General features: G+C 49.6%; 1 protein-coding gene across 1 annotated transcript in view; it reads left to right on the forward strand.

Annotated features, from left to right (window-relative positions):
- The window catches only part of dip2ca (disco-interacting protein 2 homolog Ca), a 64,346-nt gene that overhangs the window by 469 nt on the left and 44,023 nt on the right, over window positions 1-19,854 (forward strand).

A 19,854-nucleotide genomic window follows, 5' to 3' on the forward strand; every position in this document is an offset into this window, starting at 1 on the left:
CCCGCACCCCCACCTCCACGAAATATGGTTGAGTGTATGTTAACTACCCCCAATACCTACCCATACCACCACAACCACCCCAACACCAGATGTTGGGGGTAAATGTTCATCCTAACAGCCGAGGCTGAACGCAGATGTTGGCCACCCGTTTAGGAGGCGCCGCTCAGCGCGTCATTTCTACCGCATTTCTTTGTTTCGCTCAAATCCAGCTACAGGAATCTTGTTAATTATTCGCCGTCCAATTGACCTTGAATAAGCGACCCAAAGACTTTGCGTTGTCCTTATACTTCAGGGAATTAACACATCGCGCCAGCCTCCCGGATCGGCTGACACAATCCTGGAACCTCCAGTACATTTATGGGTTTATTTTGAAGCTTAGCTCGCTCGCCAAATAACGGCGGCTGCCGTCGTAGCGTTTCAGAGCTGGGGCTATTTAGCTCAAGACGTTTGAGTTTCCTAAGTTGCATCGATCGGACTTCCATTTTAATATTTCGAACCCAAGCGAGAAGCGATCTAATCCCCACGAGACATAAAAACACACTTTCCAGTTTCCCGTAGTATGATATTAATATGGCAGTTGCGGAGCCTACAGCACATCGTGTTAATTCAGCGGATTATCATTGTCTTGTATTGTAACGTCATTCAGTTGTATTGTAACGTCATTCAGTTGTATTGTAACGTCATTCAGTTGGAATGTTTTTTCTGTTTTTAGCATGGCACGCGACCACGTCCCCAATGTGAAGATCTCAACTGCCTAAGGTGTTAAGGGCAGGTGTTGAACGGTTGATAAGGGCTGGTGTTGAACGATTGAACGGTTATGCTCTAGTGTCTCAAAGCTATTTCAATCAGAGCCCCGGATCACCAGATCACTTGTTAGTTACCTAATTTTGGTACAGTAATTTCGTTATTCCTACACCAGTCAGCTATTGATAAGCTGTCAGACTGAGTTGACGTGATTGTCAGCTGTCAGGACACAAGTTAATGTTTCTGACCAAATCCATGTAGGAAGCCGTCTTCAACACACCACCTTTAAAATGTATTTGGATGTTTGTTTCCACAGTTTTCGCAACCTTCACTGGACAAGCTTTGTTCCTGGTTCGTTAGACTACAGTGACATAACATGACAAATTCGCGGATCAATTTTAATGTCAAACGATTTGAAATTATCATGCTGAGTTCCTGAAGTTATTGTTTGTAAGGCAAGCTAGACGAGTTGAAAGATCCCTTTCAAGTCAGTAGAAGCCTGGTGCCCCTTCGTCGGATGTGATAGGGATGTAATATTCATAATGTGTGGCAACGGCCCACTTTGGTAGTGATCCAAGTGATTTGGTAGTCCTTGAAAATTCCAAAGAAAATGGATATCTAATAGGAGACCCCATCGTTAGCCCTATGAGGCCAGATATTCCCCCAGAATCCAATTATGCACAAGCAAATGGTTAATACCTAATATGCTCCGTTTTGACAGCATATCTTGGTGGAATGGTGGTGCGTGTCTGTTTTTGGGAGTGTTGCCTCCTCAACCGGTGAGCCAACCTGCGGAGGAGCAGCAGGAGGTCTGGAGCTTCAGGAGGCCACACGGTGTAGGTGTGGCCGGAGTTTGTAGGTGCCGTTCGCCACTGGATGTTGTCCTGCAGGACGCCAGGCCCCGTTTGCGGGACGCGGAACGCCGCTTTGAGATTCCTGCAGCCTTTTTCTCCCCGTACCTCCTGATGTAGGCCCTACTGCAGGCACATCTGGGCTTCATTTCACACATCCTCCAAGGCCTCAGGCATGTGGAGCTCGGAGCGCGTGGCCAGACGGCCACGTTAACCCCTTCCTCCCTCGCGCCCCTCGTCCAGCGTGAGATGCCTGGTCCCGATCACCCACACCTACACTCTGGATGTGTGGTGAAATCCACGGCTCTCCCTTTTAATAAATGAGGGAGAAGAGATTTGAGAAAAGGTGGTAAATATCCTGTGGCTTGCAGTGCTTTCTGTGTTGACGTTGCCTTATCATCCAAGGTTAGGCTTTGTCTCCGGGCAAAGGAACAGCTGGCCGTACACTTGTCATATCGTATACATTACACACCCCATCCGTTTACTGTGGAAACCAAGGAGGAGCTTTTCAGTTTGATCTACTGTTTGAATTGAGTAGAGATATTTTTAGATGGCCTTCTGTCTTCATTAGTTGTTAAGAAGTTCATTTTGTGTTCATGTGCCTTTTCTCACTTTGTGATTGGCACATTGGACAATTCGACTTTCCCTCTCTGGCAAGTTCTCTTGTTTGGGCTGTATGATTATGTAAAGGAAATGGATAATTGTGATTCTCTGTCTCTCTATCTTGTGATTGTGATAATTGCAGTTAACCAAGGTTGCATATTTCATTGCACATTCATTTTGCACTCTTGTCAGGCCTTCTGAGACCCTGTGATTGGTCAGAACAGTCTACAGCAGCATCTGTGATTGGGAATTGAGCTGACATCAAAGTGGAATGACATCAAAGAAGCTTCATTGGACTCACACTTCCTCGATTCACTTTGTGCTCATTTACGGAATAGGAATGCTCTTACCCAGTATTTGTGACTTGACTCTGTGTTTTCCTTTTTGCAGTTAATCATTGCTAATCCCGTGCTAATTATCCAGCTGGTTGTGTCGCCTTATCCAAATTGACATTTTAGTTTGTCATTGTTGTGAACAGTCTCTTGACTTTGTCTTTGCTTGGCTACCTTGGGCCGGCCTCCTCGAGGAGGCGGTTTCTTTAGCGACAGGAGATGCCACGTAATGCTACGCGCTCATTCCGGCAGGTGTCGGCTCGAGGATGAGTGGACTTCAACCCCTCCCTGGCTGTGTGGCCATTACACTAGGGGACCTTCTGAGTGAAGGTCCTGTCTTATTGACACAAGCACAAACGAGTCCTTTGATCACATATTTCATTTCCTGTACAATGTGTGGCCCCTAGAAAATGACTTGCCTTGCCATTGATCTACGTCTCTAAATACATGATGCTACACTGGATGTAAATCTGCACTTATATTAGATGCTACCCAGCGAGGATCGTTGACACAGCCTGCCGGACACCGGAGGACATGAGCAGATCCCCCTGTGTGCTACCAGAGCACAACCACCTGCTAGTGTAGGACATTTCCTCATTGTGCACTGCAGCGGAGATGCTTTTTGGACAAATAACGTTTTCTCTGCCGTATTGTTGATGGTCTGGTTGGTTTATTTATTTATTTTTTAATCCCCAAACAGCAGAATCACTGATTTAGTTTTGTTTATTTTTTCCTACCTCACCATGTGCAAGATCACACCTGTTCTCACGTCTCACCGTGTTTGAGATTTAGTGTCTATGTCTTAAGACCTAGACTGAACCATATATCTTCAGACTTCATGCTGAGTGTCCAAAATGAAGTGAATGAAATTGCTTTCTAGGGATAATGAGCTTACTGGTGTGGCCTTGCATATACTTGTGTGAGCTTTAAAAAGGTTGGCCCGTGGGACTAGACGGAGGAATCCTTTGACCTACATTATAGTACATGGGAAGACAGTACTATAAAGAGGACCTACAGTAGTTATACTGTAGAATTATGAAATTTGACACAGGTACGTTGAGCAGATATAAGCGTTTTGTGTGTCGGATGGTAAGTCTTTATTTTTAGAAAGGGAAACGCAGGGGAATCTCGATCATTTTGTGCAACTCTTTTAATTTTAGAACGCTCCATTCTTGCAGAAGTCAGGTTACTGCATGCAGCTCTTCGTCTTACTTTACATCCTTTTTACCCATTGTGAAAACAAATATGTTACAATTTGGCTGCTTATACCTGCAGGAGTTTTTGTACGCTACTTTACTGTATGTGTAACAGGACACGTGTAAAATCTGAAGTGACGATACAGCTGAAAGCTCATTTGCTTTAATTAGGACTTGTTCCGCCAGTGGGATCCTGTGCGATCTTCGTTTCCAGGTCGTTCTGCAGAGTAGGCACTTCTGTGGTGAACACCAGCTGTGGTGGAGAAGGCATGTTTCTGCAGCAGGAATAGAGGCACCATTTCTGTTACCAAAAACGACTCGACTGAGTTTATGACTAGGTCTCTTTTTTCTTCTTTTTTCTTTCAAATCGTGACGAAGGTTTCTAATTCCAGACGGCTGCAGGTGCGTCGCAGAGCTGTAAGCACGCAAGGCGTTCTTGTTTTGCTGACTAAAGAAGTGGTGGCAGAGTCATGCCCAGAGTGCTGATGGGAGCAGACAGGGAGATTGCAGCAGGGTCGCGGGGACGCGCGGCGTGGCGTGTCACGGAGCACAGGCTTCTGTCGCTGCCGCTCACCCCCTCCCAGCTATGGGGGCGGGATCACGACATTTGCTAAATGCCACGAAGAAACGCTAAAGCTCGCCAGACAGGCGCAGTGTCACGCGGTTACGTTCTGCTTCGCCGATGTAGACGCTCTTGGAACTTTGTTGGATGCCGCCAGGGACCCTGCTCAGCATTTTCAGACACTTAGCAGTTAATTTATTCAGTCGGGTTATCTTATTAATTCTCAAACTGCTAGATCTTTGCTAAGATGTGAGCAGACTTGCGTGTTTTTGCAGGGCGTAGCCCTGAGCCAAGGAGCAGATGCTAATGCTCCTGCTGAAGTCCTGCTTCCCGCCCTCTATCCCTTAAGACTGCAGCACATGGAAGAGCACCCCCGTCAGATCACCCCCGTCAGATCACCCCCGTCAGATCACCCCCATCAGATCACCCCCGTCAGATCACCCCCGTCAGATCACCCCCGTCAGATCACCCCCGTCAGATCACCCCCGCCAGATCACCCCCGTCAGAGCACCCCCGTCAGAGCACCCCCGTCAGAGCACCCCCGTCAGATCACCCCCACCAGAGCACCCCAATCAGAGGCCTTTTCATTCTGTTACGCTGCACCTGGACTACTCCGAATTCTCTCTAGCCCAGAACTGTGAGCATTCTGATTAAACTCAGATCTTCCACACAAGTACTTCGAGTTTTTAAATCACCGCATTCACTTAAAACAAAGACCTCATTTTATTGCCAGAATAATTCAAACCAGTGTTTCACCTTGTCACATTAAGGGTTTGTTGGTATGTTTCCTTGTATATTGCAATCATGATATATTATCACAATATAATGGCATTATATCACAATATAATGGCATCACAATACATGCCTCTATCCACTGAACAGACCTTTCTCTGCCGAACCTCTTTCCTGCTCTGCCACCATGAGCTTACACTCTTTCCATGAGCGCATGGTTCCCAGATGCCTTGCCCCCTTTTTCGTGTGTGTGGTGTGGGGTTTGGGTTTGTGTAGTCCTTCAGAGCTGCGGTGTGACTGCAGTGAGCTAACGTCTTTTGCGCGACCGCAACTTGCCACAGCCCAAAAGTTACTGTGCAGCTCGCTCAGCTGTTGATTGGCATAAAGGATTATGTCACCCCATTGACCCTCAAATTGCTTATCCTCACCTCTAATCCACTCACAGTAGTACGTTGACCCACTGACCTCTCACACAGAACAGGTCGTGACCTTTCAGGCTTTTTTTCCCCCCTTCTGCTTTTACCGTACAAAAGCATCAGGGCCTTTTTTGTGTAGATGCAGGCCAACGAGGGAAACGCGCGGTGGAATTCTTTCTTTCGGGAAGAGCAGCTCGGCAGCAGGTGGGCGGAGCTACAGCCAGCAGCTCTCGGGTTTCCTCTCCTCGTTGAGGACCCGGGTCGCCCTCTCCGGAGGCGGCCGGCTCTTTGTTATGACTGCGCGAGAGATACCTCAGGACGCCATGTGCTGCGATACCATCATGCATTCAGCGTACCGTCACGCTGCACAGTGTGATGAAGCTCCTGAATCTCATCCTGGGTTCTTCTTCTTCTTTTAATGCCGCATAGACACTGGGGAATGGTGGTGAGAGTCCCTCAAACCGACAAGGTCTCGCCAGAGCCGTCAACCAGAGCCACCGTTAGCTATATGTATTATGGTGTATTATTATATCGGTTATTAGAAGTGGCGAGTCCCCATTGGGGAAGGCTGTAAATAACTGTACACCTCAATAGCGTGTTCCCTGGCCTCCGCACCGAGAGAGCGTTTAATCCCAGGCCAGGTAATTCTCCTGCCTGACTCCATGAGGAGACTGTAGGTGAAAGATGTCGTTGGAGTGGTACGTTTCACCAGGGGACCCAGCTGCTGGAAAGAAAGCCTGACTCAGGGTGCTCTGCCTCCCACGTGGGCCGGGACGGGGCTGCCTGGATGGAGCATTTTATATAAAATGTGCCTTTCTGTCTTTGTGGTCATGGAAATATGAGTACCACCATTGTTGCAAGTTTAATGCCACTAATGACTGGTGAAGAATAGATGGACCATGAGCATAAAAGGCAGTTTGTCACCAGAACCCTGATAAAAGTTCAGCCTTTTTGCCCCGGCCTGCTGTCAGCTGTTTCCATTCCAGGCCTCCACATCCTGAACATGGCGACCTCGATGCCTGTGGCTCAGCGTGCAGCACGAGCTCCACCCCTGCCCCCGCCCCCTGGGGCAGATAGGTCCGCCTGCCCGTCTGTCTACCCACACCAGAGCGGAAAAAAAAATCCAGGCTAAAGTAAATAGGAAGGGGAGACACCTGGCATCCTCTATGACATCATAATGCTGGGCGGGGACTAGCACATGCACTGAAGAATGTGATACAGGAATAGCCCTGTTCACGGTTCAATGTGTTACAACAGCTGCTTCTCTGTCCTGGGATTGTGTGTAGATGTGCTGGATTAGATTTTAACTCTTGCTGGTTGATCATTTGTTAGTAATAATGCAGACCAGGAGAATCTGAGAAGGAACATACCGAAGTGCCTTTCATGATCATCTACAGACCAAAAAAAAGAAAAAAAACAACCCTCCTGACCACTGTAGTGAGGCTTATAGATTGATTTCCGTCAGAGCTGAAAGCATGATTTGAAATTGTGGTCTAGCTCATTTTTGTCCCTCACCCCACTATGCGGATATGCTCTGGAATGTTTCTGAGTGGAATAAGGCACTTTAAACACCAGTACGCTTCTGTTGTGTACAACAATGTATTTCTCTCCTGTTTTTTACTTCCTGTGATAGCCAAATTCCCATGTAGTGGAGCTGGGGCATAAGGTCTAAATAGATGCATCTTTAACATATGCAAATTCTTCACTTTCTTCTTGGCTTGACTCCGCCTCCACCCACACGCTCTTTCACTGCAGATGACTTCACTGCATACTTTAAGCTGAAGGTCACTGGTATGCACGATTCCTTCACTCACGGGCCTGTCGCACTAAGAGCCTGCATGCGCATACACACACCGCATGTCCCATGCTAATGCAAACGCTGGCTCACACTGGTCTTCTAACTAACTTCAGCCTAGCTACGCCACCCCAACCCCCTCCTCCAGACCACCAGCAACCTGGAACCCTGTCTCACCTCTGACCTTAGAGCCTTCCTGACAAATGCACTGCTGGCTGGGCCATAACTTAGTCCCTCTTTCACATAACTTCTTCGTTCCTGTTTAAAAATGACCAAATGACCCTGCCCTGGTCCCTGCCCTGGTCCCTGGTCCCTGCCCTGGTCCCTGCTAATGTCCACATTGCAGCTCGAGTTCTTTTGCCCCACCTATGTTTAGTTGTTAGGTCAGGTGATAGATATCTCTCTCTCACGGTGTGTGTGTGTGTACACACATATATATGTTTAAGCTTGATGATGGAGCCTCTGTTCAAAATAATGACAGCGGATCGTCTTTCTGCCCATCCGTAACCTGGGCGCTCACAGGGATGGCCCTCTGTAACCAGGGCATCTGTAACCAGGGCGCTCACAGGGATGGCCCTCTGTAACCAGGGCATCTGTAACCTGGGCGCTCACAGGGATGGCCCTCTGTAACCAGGGCATCTGTAATCAGGGCGCTCACAGGGATGGCCCTCTGTAACCAGGGCATCTGTAACCAGGGCGCTCACAGGGATGGCCCTCTGTAACCAGGGCATCTGTAACCAGGGCGCTCACAGGGATGGCCCTCTGTAACCAGGGCATCTGTAACCAGGGCACTCACAGGGATGGCCCTCTGTAACCAGGGCATCTGTAACCAGGGCGCTCACAGGGATGGCCCTCTGTAACCAGGGCATCTGTAACCTGGGCGCTCACAGGGATGGCCCTCTGTAACCAGGGCATCTGTAACCAGGGCGCTCACAGGGATGGCCCTCTGTAACCAGGGCATCTGTAACCAGGGCGCTCACAGGGATGGCCGTTGTGGCTCCTCTCTTCTCAGCTTCTGTGGGCCGTCACGTCGTGTGAGAGACCAGTACGCTTTTACTGCTGGTTGCAGTTCCCATGACGGGGATTAACAACCAGGTTCTTTGGTGGTCCAGATCTTGACCTCAAACATGGAGGTCCATCCCAGCAGCGTGAAGTCGCACCACTGTCTGCGCTCCATTTTTTTGCCCATTACCGCTCTCAGAAGTGATTACACAGGATGCTTCGCCCTAAGAGAGTCTGCCAGATTCATTCAAGTAAATACAAACGTGCATGTCTCCTCTTTCCTCTGGCATAAAGAAGTCCACATTCCAGCAGGCGTCCGCTGAAATCGGCCAGATTGTCCACGGTGATGGAGTTTAAACAAACAGCTGGAACAGCAGACTCACAGATCCATACTGCATTTCCCATGATGCTGCTGTATTGCTCCGTCAGCCCCTGTGGTGTGGGTGTAGCAGCAGTAGTGCCACCGTACAGAATTATGTCCAGCCTGAAGACCAGTGGGAGACGCGAGACAGACGAGATTTACAGAGAACCATGGGTGGAGGCTCCATTCTTCAAGCGCCCACCGCCCGCCGGCACCGTCACCTCCGTCAAAGCGACACGCTACTCGCAGAAGCGGCAATCTGTGCCAGACGACTCCAACAGTTTGCCAGCTTTTGGTCATTCAAAGAACTCTGTATGAGTCTGAGAGAGAGAGTCCAAGAGAGAGAGAGCCCAAGAGAGAGAGAGAGAGAAAGAGAGAGAGAGAGCCCAAGAGAGAGAGATGGAGTGAGTGTCTGTCACCACTTTTGTTTGAGCAGCCCTCAGAGATCCTGTATTGCTCATGAATCAATACCTCTTTTCCATCCATCTCCCTCTTCAGAGCAATTGACTCGCCTCTTTTCTCTTTCTCTCGTAATGATCGTCATGTTCACTGATTTCACTAACAAATAAACATGAATTACCCAAGCTGAGCTTGGCTTTTAACTTGGGTTTGAACTTTTATCACTAAAGTGGTCATATTAGTTTAGTAAATATGCAACTGACACGTCCAAGCCCTCAGGTACACCATGGAATTTTTCAATGGATTTATATGCTATGAATTGTGGTCCATTTCACCGGGAAGAACCATTCTACCGGGACGAACCATTCTACCGGGAAGCGCCGTTCCAATGGGAAACGGGTTTTGTATTGATTAAAGTCAGTGGGTACAGGCCATTTGTGTTAAGTGTAACGGGACCAATGTTTAAACTAGTGGGAAATTGATATGGATTTTAAGCCAACTGGAATTTGATATGGCCACGAGGAGAAGGTATTCGCACTATTTGCAGCATTTGAAGCAGGGCCCGTCTTGGGTTGCGATATTTGGCCTGTGTTCGTTTTTGCCTGCAACATTTGACGGTTGGCAAAGAAAACGTGGAAAAACAAGGCCTGTGTTCTCTAGGTTTACATCAGCGGATCCAAGAGTGCCAGAACAACGATCGCTTTCATCCCCAAATTTATAGAGGGAAGGACGCAGGACAGAATCTCTCCGCACAAACAGAAGTGTGTGAGGGGAAGGGAGGGGGGGGAGGGGGGGGGTTTGGCTGATGCTTCGCTGTTTTCAATTTCACATTCCCCATGTGGGGAAGAATGTGCCTTTGTGTGTTTTGCATCCTGCTCACCGTGTCATTTAATCGTAATGATAGATCTTTGCCTTTCCCTTGCCTGTACCTCTCTAAGAGGGCACGAGGGCTCGGGAAGAGGGGAGGCACAGGCATTAGTGTGGCCGTGCGACGAGGGGTCACGTGAAACGCTGGAAGCGTTCTATATTCTAGCGGAATGAAGGAAGGAATTTGCGCCCTCCGAGATATTGCGTGACAGATGCTGATAGGCTCTTGCTCTGGTCCTTATCCAAACCCTCATCTACCCAGCAGCCCACCCTGGTCCCGCACGGGGCTCGGCTGAGGAACGCAGAAGGAATCCGATGGGAGAGGTATCACAGCTGATCAACATGCTACACACACATACACACACAAACACACGGGCACATAAAAGGAGAGGGAGAGAGAGAGAGACGGAGAGGGAGAGAAAAAGGCACATGAGTCACAGAATACAGCCTGCAGTCCTTGGTCTGTGCCCTGCCTCTCCGAACGCAGCCTCATTATTCGGTGAGGTTGCCCTGGGTCCCGTCTCGGTGACACAGAGGCCACATTAAGGCCGACGTATGACAATGCCAGCTATTCATAGGACGTTTCTACGTAGGCCCGTTTTTTAGTGAGCGGGAGCGCGTGAAGACTTGGTCACAGGCGCACGTGGGGGTTTGGCACACGTGGGGCTCCAGCACACGCGGGGCCCCGTCCTACAGGAGGGGCTTTCACACGGCTGCCGTCGTCCCAGAGTACCCCCCCCCCCCCCCCCCCGCTCAGCCAGCGCCCACCCTGAATGGAGTTGTGGGTCTCTTGTCTGCTGCACACGTAGCAGGGGATTCCTTCTGTCACCCATTCTCTGTTTTTGCACGAGCTCGCATCTCCCGGGGCGGTCAGGCATCTGATAGTTTATTTTGTACTCGGTCGGTATTGTGTGGACGGTGTTTCGGGGGGGGGTTTGCACCTGCCCCTTTCGCACCCTCCCTGCCACCAGCCCGGCCCGCGGGCCTTCCGTCTTTGGCAGTCCCAGTAAGACGGAGGGCTGTTTGATCTTGTCCCGTTGGCGTCGTGGCAAGCCCTGTGCGTAATTACGAGGCTCGTTCAATGTGGCGTAACATGGGACACTTTCATCTTCTGCGTTATCGCCGTGCCGACGAACAGGGCCGCCTGCCCGGTGGTTGCGATAAAGGCCGAACGTGCGTCTGAGTCTCTCCGTATCAGTGCGGGCCGATCCGTCGCCCGGGCCGGCTTGGTCTGCAGACTCAAACGACGTCTTTCTAAAGGAATGAAGCACCCGTCTGTCCACCCACCACCACCTTTTTCATGGTCCGTCAGTGGCCATCTGTGACCCACGCCACTACCTGTGTAGCTGGTTCCACACTAGCATGCTCTGCCCTCCGCAGAGAACTGTTTGGTTTTGTCTTTGTTGTGTTCTTTTTTTCAAGCGTGGAGGCCCCCTTTGGGCATTTTAATTTATTTCGTTGTAACTGGCTGCCTCATGTTTTAATAATCTCACAAAACTGCAGTGTTTTGGACTGGTTTGCGGGCGTGGACAGGTGCAGGCGGGGTGTTCCTGGCACGCTTTGGCGTTATCATGGCAGTGGACTGTGCAGGGTTCTGGGGAAGATGATGTACAACCCCGCCCCTCCGCAGCTGCGAGCTCCGTCCACTTCTCTCCTGTATATCGTGGTCTTTGCTTTTTCCTTCTTTTTCTTTGTTTAAGTATTCCTCCTGAGCCCATCAGCCGATCCTGAATTTCAAAAATGCCTCTACTGGTGCCCTAGTCCTGTCATGGCCAGTGGATACGGCACCTCAGCAGGGCTCCTGTCAACGTGGCAAAGTCCACGTCAAAGGGACGTCTGATGTTTAATTGGGGGTAAGTCAGACTCCTCCAGGGACTCTCATCAGACGCCACACCAGTGGCCAAATGCAGACGTTTATCGTGCGAGACTTTGGCTTCTGTGTTGAGAGGAACCCTGTGCTGTATTCACCCCCCATTGCCCGTCTGGGACACGTGAGCAAGGTGCTCTGTGCGTGTGATTGATAGCCCTGTTTTAGGCTCTTCAAGCCTGGCTGCTCACGTTAACTGCCGTGCATGCTGGGAGGTCACGTCGGCAAAGCAGATGAGGTTGAAAGTAAAGGTGTTGGTTGATGCTCTCTCTCTCTCTCTCACACACACACACACACACACACAGATGGAAATGCACAGTCATTTTTACACACATGGTTTTTCCCATGAACAGATTCGTCGTGTGGTCACAGGCCCTGTGTAATGTGTGAGCTAAAAGCTCCTTTCTCTAGTGCACACAAAGCAGTGAGTGTGGATAGAGTTACTGCCCCTCCCCTCTCCAGCAGGCTCCGCCCCTCTCTCTCTCTCCCTTCCCTCTCTTTCTCCTCCCTCCCTCTCCCTCTCATCCTCCACTCTCCTCTCCCTGTCTCCCTCTCTTTTTTGTCTGTCTGCACTTTCTCTCTCTCTCTGCGCTATTTCCCTTTGTCTCTGTATTTATTTTTTTCCCCTCACTCTCTTTTTTGCTGTCTCTCTTTCTCTTGTCCTTCCCTCCCTCTCTCCTCTTTGCCCTGTGCATTCAGGCGTGGCTCTCTGCTCCCCTGGTGTTAGATTACTCTGTTACTCTATGGGGCCACTCTCTGTGTGTGTGTGTGTGTGTGTGTGTGTGTGTGTGTGTGTGTGTGTGTGTGTGTGTGTGTGTGTGTGTGTGTGTGTGTGAGAGTGTGTGTGTGAGAGTGTGTGAGAGTGTGTGAGTGTGATTGTCCAGTGTGAAGAATGTGTTTGTTAGCTGTGAGTCTCTTCTGGAGCTGCTTTAAACCCAGTTTGCACTCCGCACTCTCCCAGAATCCCCTGCGGTCTCAGCCCTCTGTGTGCCGTACACGCCCACTGTGCAGATTTTCGTTTTGCATAACATTCATTTTCCACAGCCGATGTTCACGAGCTCTTTTTGGATTAGGGATCTTTCTGTAGGAGGTTAAGGAGAGGAATTCTAATCTGTTAGTTACTTTCCTAAACTTGTATCTTCCACTGCATTAGTTACTACCGTCCTTGGAAAGAAAGAGGCCATTGATCCTGTACAGTATATACAGCAGAATCATGAGCTGGTTGCCTTATAGAGTCTCTGATGACCTCTTTTTAGTGTGGAAAACCCCACCTGCAGGTTTCAGCGGTCGATGTTACTTCTGAGGGGAAGGCCTGTACCCTCACAGGACGGCGGAGAGCTTTGGATGCCGGAGCAGTGGGGTAGAGTGGCTCTCAGAGGGCCCGAGGGCTCATCCGCTCTCTGTGGATCTGACGTAGTTGATCACAATGGAAGCTTGTGTCTGAGTTTGCACCCACCACAGGGGGAACATTCTAGCCCTTATTGGCGGTGTCAGCTCCTCCGTTATGGGGGCGGGGTGGGGTGTGTGTGTTTGTGTGTGTGTGTGTGTGTGTGTGTGTGTGTGTGTGTGTGTGTGTGTGTGTTCTCTATGTGGGGGGCTATTATCTGCAGTTGTTTTCGGTACTAATTCCCCCTGTGATACAAGCTTCTGATTCCTGTGATCTTATTTACAGTCCTCACACACTTCCTGTTTCTACTGTTTCTACCCAAAGTCTCACTCTCAGTGCCATTTTGCTTTGTACATGTGATGTGTGTGTGTGTGTGTGTGTGTGTGTGTGTGTGTGTGTGTGAGAGAGAGAGAGAGAGAGAGAGAGAGAGAGAGAGAGAGAGAGAGAGAGAGAGAGAGAGAGAGAGAGAGAGAGAGATATTACCGTTGTCCTCTGTGTGTGTCTCAGCGGAGGTTAAAGCAGACCAATGAATAACTAAATGGACCCCCTAATCCTGCTGGCCACTAGGGACACCCCCCCCCCCCCACTGGACCCATGGGTTTACAGCTCATTTTAGAAACAATGCGGTCCATCTGGACCCTAGAGACAGTGGCGTCTCTCCTCTAGGCCTTGATATGGCCGTGTCCCCGTAATCCCATGAGTGACGCTGACCTGTTTCTGGACACGGATTGCGAGCCCCTCGCAGGCGGTGCCGGGCGGGAAGGAAGTGGCATGTCTCCTGCTCCCCTGGTTCTTTAGGACTAGTTAAGAGGCGTCAAACAGTGCAGATACAAAACAATGACTAAAGTTTGAACAAAAAGCATTTTTGTCCGTGTTTACATAGAAGGATTAACCGAATATCTGCTGAATTTTAGTGTTTTTTTTTTTTTACTTTTTACATTTAAAAAACAAAATCATTTTGATCTGCCCCAGGAATATAACCAGGGCATATATCACATATGATCACCATATCATCACATGTGCATGTTTACATTTGTGTTGCAGGTTTGAAGTGGTCCATGCAGCCCACAACTATCATAGTCCAGAACCACTGTAGTCCAGAACTACTGTAGTCCAGAGCCAGAATAATCCAAAATCAATATAATGCTAAGACAGCATAGTCCAGAGCCATTTGAGCTTAGAGCCATACATGCACAATTCATTAGCTCACAGCTGCAATGTTTATGAATGCAATTTGGAAAAAAGGCCAAAATCAAGTTAATGAATTGTATAGAGGACATTAATGTCATTACTCTGATTTATGTAGGCACGCACACATACGTTCTCTCTCTCTCTCTCTCTCTCTCTCTCTCTCTCTCTCTCTCTCTCTCTCTCTCTCCCTGTTACTGTCTGTTGTGTTTTTCCTGCTGTTGATTTGCTCTCTCACTCTTTCAATCATCTCTCTCTCTCTCTCTCTCTCTCTCTCTATATATATATATATATATATATATATATATATATATATATATATATATATATATATATATCCACCCCAGTTTTTCACTGTTCTCTCTCTCTCATTGGCATCAGGTTTCAAATCTGAGAATGAAAAATGGCTGCTGCCGCCTGTCTCCAGGAGCCTAGTTGCTAGGCAACATCCTCCCTGTGCATTGGACTTTCTTGTGTGAGTGGAAGATGGTTTCTCCCTTAGGGTCGTGCGAGAGGAAATTCAGATGCAGCCTACCTTCACCTCCCCCCGTGTGTCGGCCCTCACGCTGGGCTCTGATGAAGGCACTCCGCCACCTCGGTGCAGGGTTCATTAAAGCCCACACAGCCAGCAGCGTAATAGTCTCGTAAGCACAAGATGTGTCGTTTGCTGTGAAAGGCACTTGTTGTTTAAATGCGAAATATAACTTTTTTTTCATGGTCCTATTACGTGACTGGCTCAGAAGAAAGGGGTACAGAAATATATTTGGTTAAAAACAAAACCCCCCTAGCTCTGTTGTAAAAGGAATGACATCAGTAATGACAGTGATACCTCCGCTATATTTGTTTAACTAATGCAGGAGATTCCTTTCGTAATTCCCCTTCAAACGGTCTGAGGAAATGTTGAAACTGGCTTGCAGTGTGTTGAGAAAAGAGACATCAAACCAGCGTCGGGATGAAGACAACACTGCTGTTACGATTATGCAGTAAAGAGTCACCACGGAGACAAAGGCTTGGCTCCGCCTCCATGGCTTTGACCTAAATACAAGAACTTGATTCATACAGGAAAGAACTAATGTAAATACCAGTTCCTAATGATCACTTAATGGTGCTGTTGGTATCGATGTTTATAGTGCTGATTGTCATTTAAAAAAGGATAATCGCAGTGTTGAAAAACAACACCCCTGCCAAAGAGTCAGGCTCACGTTAATCGCTCTGGATTAGAGTTCGGGAGCAAAATATTGAGGACGAAGTAGCTCTCAGCGTTAAATAGGAAATAATGAACAGTTCCGCCTAATTGACACTTGTGCGTAATTGGCGTGGCTGAGTCATGTTTCAGTCAGGACCTCGGGGGTCACCACTCTCCGATGTGGTGTCAGTGGTGAGAGAGAGTGTGTGTGTCGTCACCCCCCCCCTCACAACATCCAAACGCTTAGTCACCCTGGAAACTTCCTGTCCAAAAAAAAAAAAAAACCCCAAAAACGATGCCACTTGTGCTGGACGAGCTCCATCGGTGAGCGCAGCGTCAGGAGCCTGGGGAGTGTTTGGCGTGAGGACGGAGGTGTGAGGTACCACGCCCAGGCCTGTTTGCGTCCCTCATCGAGGACGGCGGGATCACAGAGGCAGCGAGACGGAGGAGAGGAGGTTTCCCGCTTTTTCGGCGGGACACGAGTAGAACCGCACTGCCAGTAAACCCACTCCGGCCCGGCGAGACCGGCCCGGCGAGCGCGGAGACGTCACGCGACAGGCTGTTTCTCTTTTTAGACCAGCAAGAGGCTGTGTTTGCTTCGCCATGGTAACAGTGTGGGTGACAGCCTTGTGTGCGTGAGAGCACGGAGACCCAGCCAGGGCTCGTGACTCCTCCTCTTCCTGCTCTTCCTCCTCCTCCTCATCCTCTAAGAGACTCATTCATAAAAAATGCATGGGCAGTGGGTTTTTGCCTCTGAGTGCAGGCAGGGCCCGGCGCTCGTCTGCTGGACCACGTCCACTTCTCTCTCCAGGGATGCATGACTGACCGAGGTTTTCAGCGAAAGTGACTTGGCGGTGATGGGAACCAGAACTAGAGGTTCCTCAGTGCGTCGGAGCAGAGCACGGCGCCTGTGTGCACATTAAACCTCTTTCAGCCGTTTCGTGGGAAGGACGTGGGGTCTCGTGTGAGATGCCGGCAGCTGAACTGGCCCTCACCCTGAAGAGCCGAGTCCTCCTGCAGACACCTGCCCTGCGCAGGAGCGTTTCTCCTCTGTTCTCAGCTGCACTAGTCATCTCTCTCAGGTCACCATATTCACTCCAGGAAATGATTGTTGATTTATGCAGGAAGCAGAATGGCAGAAAAAAGGCGAGGTACGCGTGAGATATAGGGGAGTGCACACGTGAGATGTAGGCGAGTGCACACGTGAGATGTAGGCGAGTGCACACGTGAGATGTAGGGGAGAGCACACGTGAGATGTAGGGGAGTGCACACGTGAGATGTAGGGGAGTGCACACATGAGATGTAGGGGAGAGCACACGTGAGATGTAGGGGAGTGCACACATGAGATGTAGGCGAGTGCACACGTGAGATGTAGGGGAGTGCACACGTGAGATGTAGGCGAGTGCACACGTAAGATGTAGGGGAGTGCACACGTGAGATGTAGGGGAGAGCAGAAAAACCATAGAGCAGGAAAACCAAGCCCTCTCATGCATCCCCCATGTTTTCACACACACACACACACACACACACACACACACACACACACACACACACACACACACACACACACACACACACGAGCACTTGTGCTGTGCACTCCTCTATCCTCCATTAACATAATTAAACGTGTGCTCTCTATGCAGGAGTCATCTTCGTCCTGTGACCTTCTCCTGGGCGAGAGATGTTTTTGCTGTTTCTCCTGTCCGAGCTCTTCTTCTTTCCTTCTGTAGAGACGTAAGCCCCCTGACCCGACTGGGCTTAACGCGGAGCTTCTTGACGGACGCTGTTGTCGGTCTGTTTCAGACCAAATGGATCTGGCCGCTGGATGTTTTTCCTGGCCCTGCCACACCGGGGGCAGGAAATCTTGCACACGCACACACATGCTACACGCACAGTCTGCACGCATGCACACGAGTGCTGCCTCTCTCTCCCAGCCTCCACTGCTGTGGAGAGGAAGAGGGGATTTATGCACAATGGCGGTTCCTGTACAGTTGCCAAAAAGAATTTTGTCATACACATCAAGCCCAGGAGAAGTTAATGAAACCCATGTTTAAGGGGGGGAGGGGCAGGGCTTGGCGCCGTAATTAATCACGATCTGTCACCCCAGAACGACCGTGGTTGTAAAAATTCCATCAGCGTCTACTGTTACTCATCATATTAACTTTCACTATTACCGATACTGCATAGACCTGTTTTGCATTTGTGTAGCTCACACCGGTGTTCTGACTCTACGGGTCTGTGCGTAAGAAACAGGTTGAAGACACGGATGACGAGGAAACACAGCCAGCTTGTATTGCATGGGCTTCATAGGTGGCTGTGTCAGCATGTTTTAGCACAGATACTTGCTTAAATACACTCTGGTTGTATAAGGATGGGTAATAATTTGGGGTGGGCAGCAGTTCAAAAACACAAGATCCTGAAAGGCAGGTCTTGTGAAGCAGTGTTGTGAAACTGTGTTTCATTCATTAATACACTCAAACTTATTAAACAACCATCTGGTCAGTTTATCTGATCGGGTTGTTCCCGTCAGAGCGATGTGGCATTAGGGTCTCTCAGGAGTGTGGCCCCCGTGAGTGTGGCCCAATGGAGGGCGGGCCCCGTGAGTTTGGCCCCGTGAGTGTGGCCCCCGTGAGTGTGGCCCAATGGAGCGTGGCCCCTGTCGAGGGTGGGCCCCGTGAGTGTGACCCCTGTGAGTGTCGACGTCTCAAATTGCCTCCCACCTGCCAGCCAGCCACACCTTCCTTGACCTGTTGTCATGGCGACTCTTGCCCGTGTACTTGCCCCAGGTCGCCCACTCATACCCAGTCTTGTAAAGGGGACCTGAACAAGGTCTGCTGCGGATCAGAGCCCCACCGTTTCCCCTTGGCCAGGAGCGGAGAACACCACCCTCACCTCCGTCTGAAGGGGTGTCGCTATCATGTGTACTGCCTGTGTGCTTAAAATGTGAACACGGTGTGGTCCTCAGTCCTGAAGACCTTTGGCATAACCTCGTTAAAGATTTAGAACATGTGTGATGAGTACAGTATCTTCAGGGCTTGAATACACACACAGATTTGGGGGATTATGTCTGTATTGACCACATCATTACCTCAGCATTGTCTCTGTGACCCTGTTCGTGTGGTCTGTGTGGTCTGCATTATGTCCCGCATGGCGTATGTCTGCAAGGGTATATTTGTCTTTGTGTGTGTGTGTGTGTATATGTGTGTGTGTGTGTGTGTGTGTGTGTGTGCTTGCACTGGCCAGTCTGACCCGTTTGGAGCGCTTTGGAGACAAAAGTGACACTTTGAGATCGTAGACAGTGTGGCCTGAGAAATGTGTCACGCTTAAATAATCTAGCAGCTCCAAAAACTGCAGCTCCTCAATAATGCATCGAGCCGTGTTAGGAGCGGGGTGTGTGTAAGAGCGCTAGAGCCGGCCTGCAGCCCAACCACACACACACACACACACACACACACACACACACACACACACAAGCCCCTGGAGCCTCTCGCTGGAGAAAAATGGGTTGGTTCCACTGCGTTCATTTGTCTGAGTTGCCGGCATGGGTCTGTACGGGCTTGGACCTGTGGCCCACGCAAGAGGAGCACTGCAGACATCTACCCACACTCCTCCACCCACACTCCTCCATTCACTCTTCCACTCACACTCCTCCATTCACTCCTCCACCCACACTCCTCCACCCACACCACGCCGGAGGTGGGGGTGTGGTGTGGGCGTGGGTGTAAGTGCTTGAGTGACTGTGTTTGTGTCAGCCAGCCACATGTAGCAGTAATGCAAGTAGGTTTATATTTTGTGTGTGTGTGTGTGTATGTGTGTGTGTGTGTGTGTGTGTGCGTGCGTGCGTGTATGTTTGTCTCTGTGTTTCAACAATGTATTATGTGCAAGTGGTTCACTCTCCTGTATATATGTGTGTGTGTGTGTGTGTGCGTGTGCGTGTATGTTTGTCTCTGTGTTTCAACAATGTATTGTTTATGTGTAAGTGGTTCACTCTCCTGAATGTCTGTGTGTATATGTGTGAGTGAGTGAGTGAGAGAAAGTCCCTATATCGATATGTTTGTGTGTGTGTGAGTGTGTGTGTGTGCACTTCAGTGTTTGTGTTTATGCAGGCATTTCATTGCGTGTGGGGTGTATACATGGTTTCACGTCGCGTGCGTGCGTGCGTGCGTGTGACGAGGGGAGGTGTTCAGAGGTAAACTGGGCTCTGTTTGTACTGCTAATTGGTTCTATTAGTCTTGGCTGTGCCGGACCTGCTATGGCAGCACCTGTGACTTACTGTGAGCCGTAATAAACAACAGACATAAAGCAGAGAGAGAAAGACCCTCTGAAGAACGAGGGAGGGAGGGAGGGTGAGAAAGAGAGGAGGAGG

Source organism: Brachyhypopomus gauderio, chromosome 7, assembly GCF_052324685.1.
Source record: "Brachyhypopomus gauderio isolate BG-103 chromosome 7, BGAUD_0.2, whole genome shotgun sequence".
NCBI classification, from domain to species: Eukaryota; Metazoa; Chordata; class Actinopteri; order Gymnotiformes; family Hypopomidae; genus Brachyhypopomus; species Brachyhypopomus gauderio.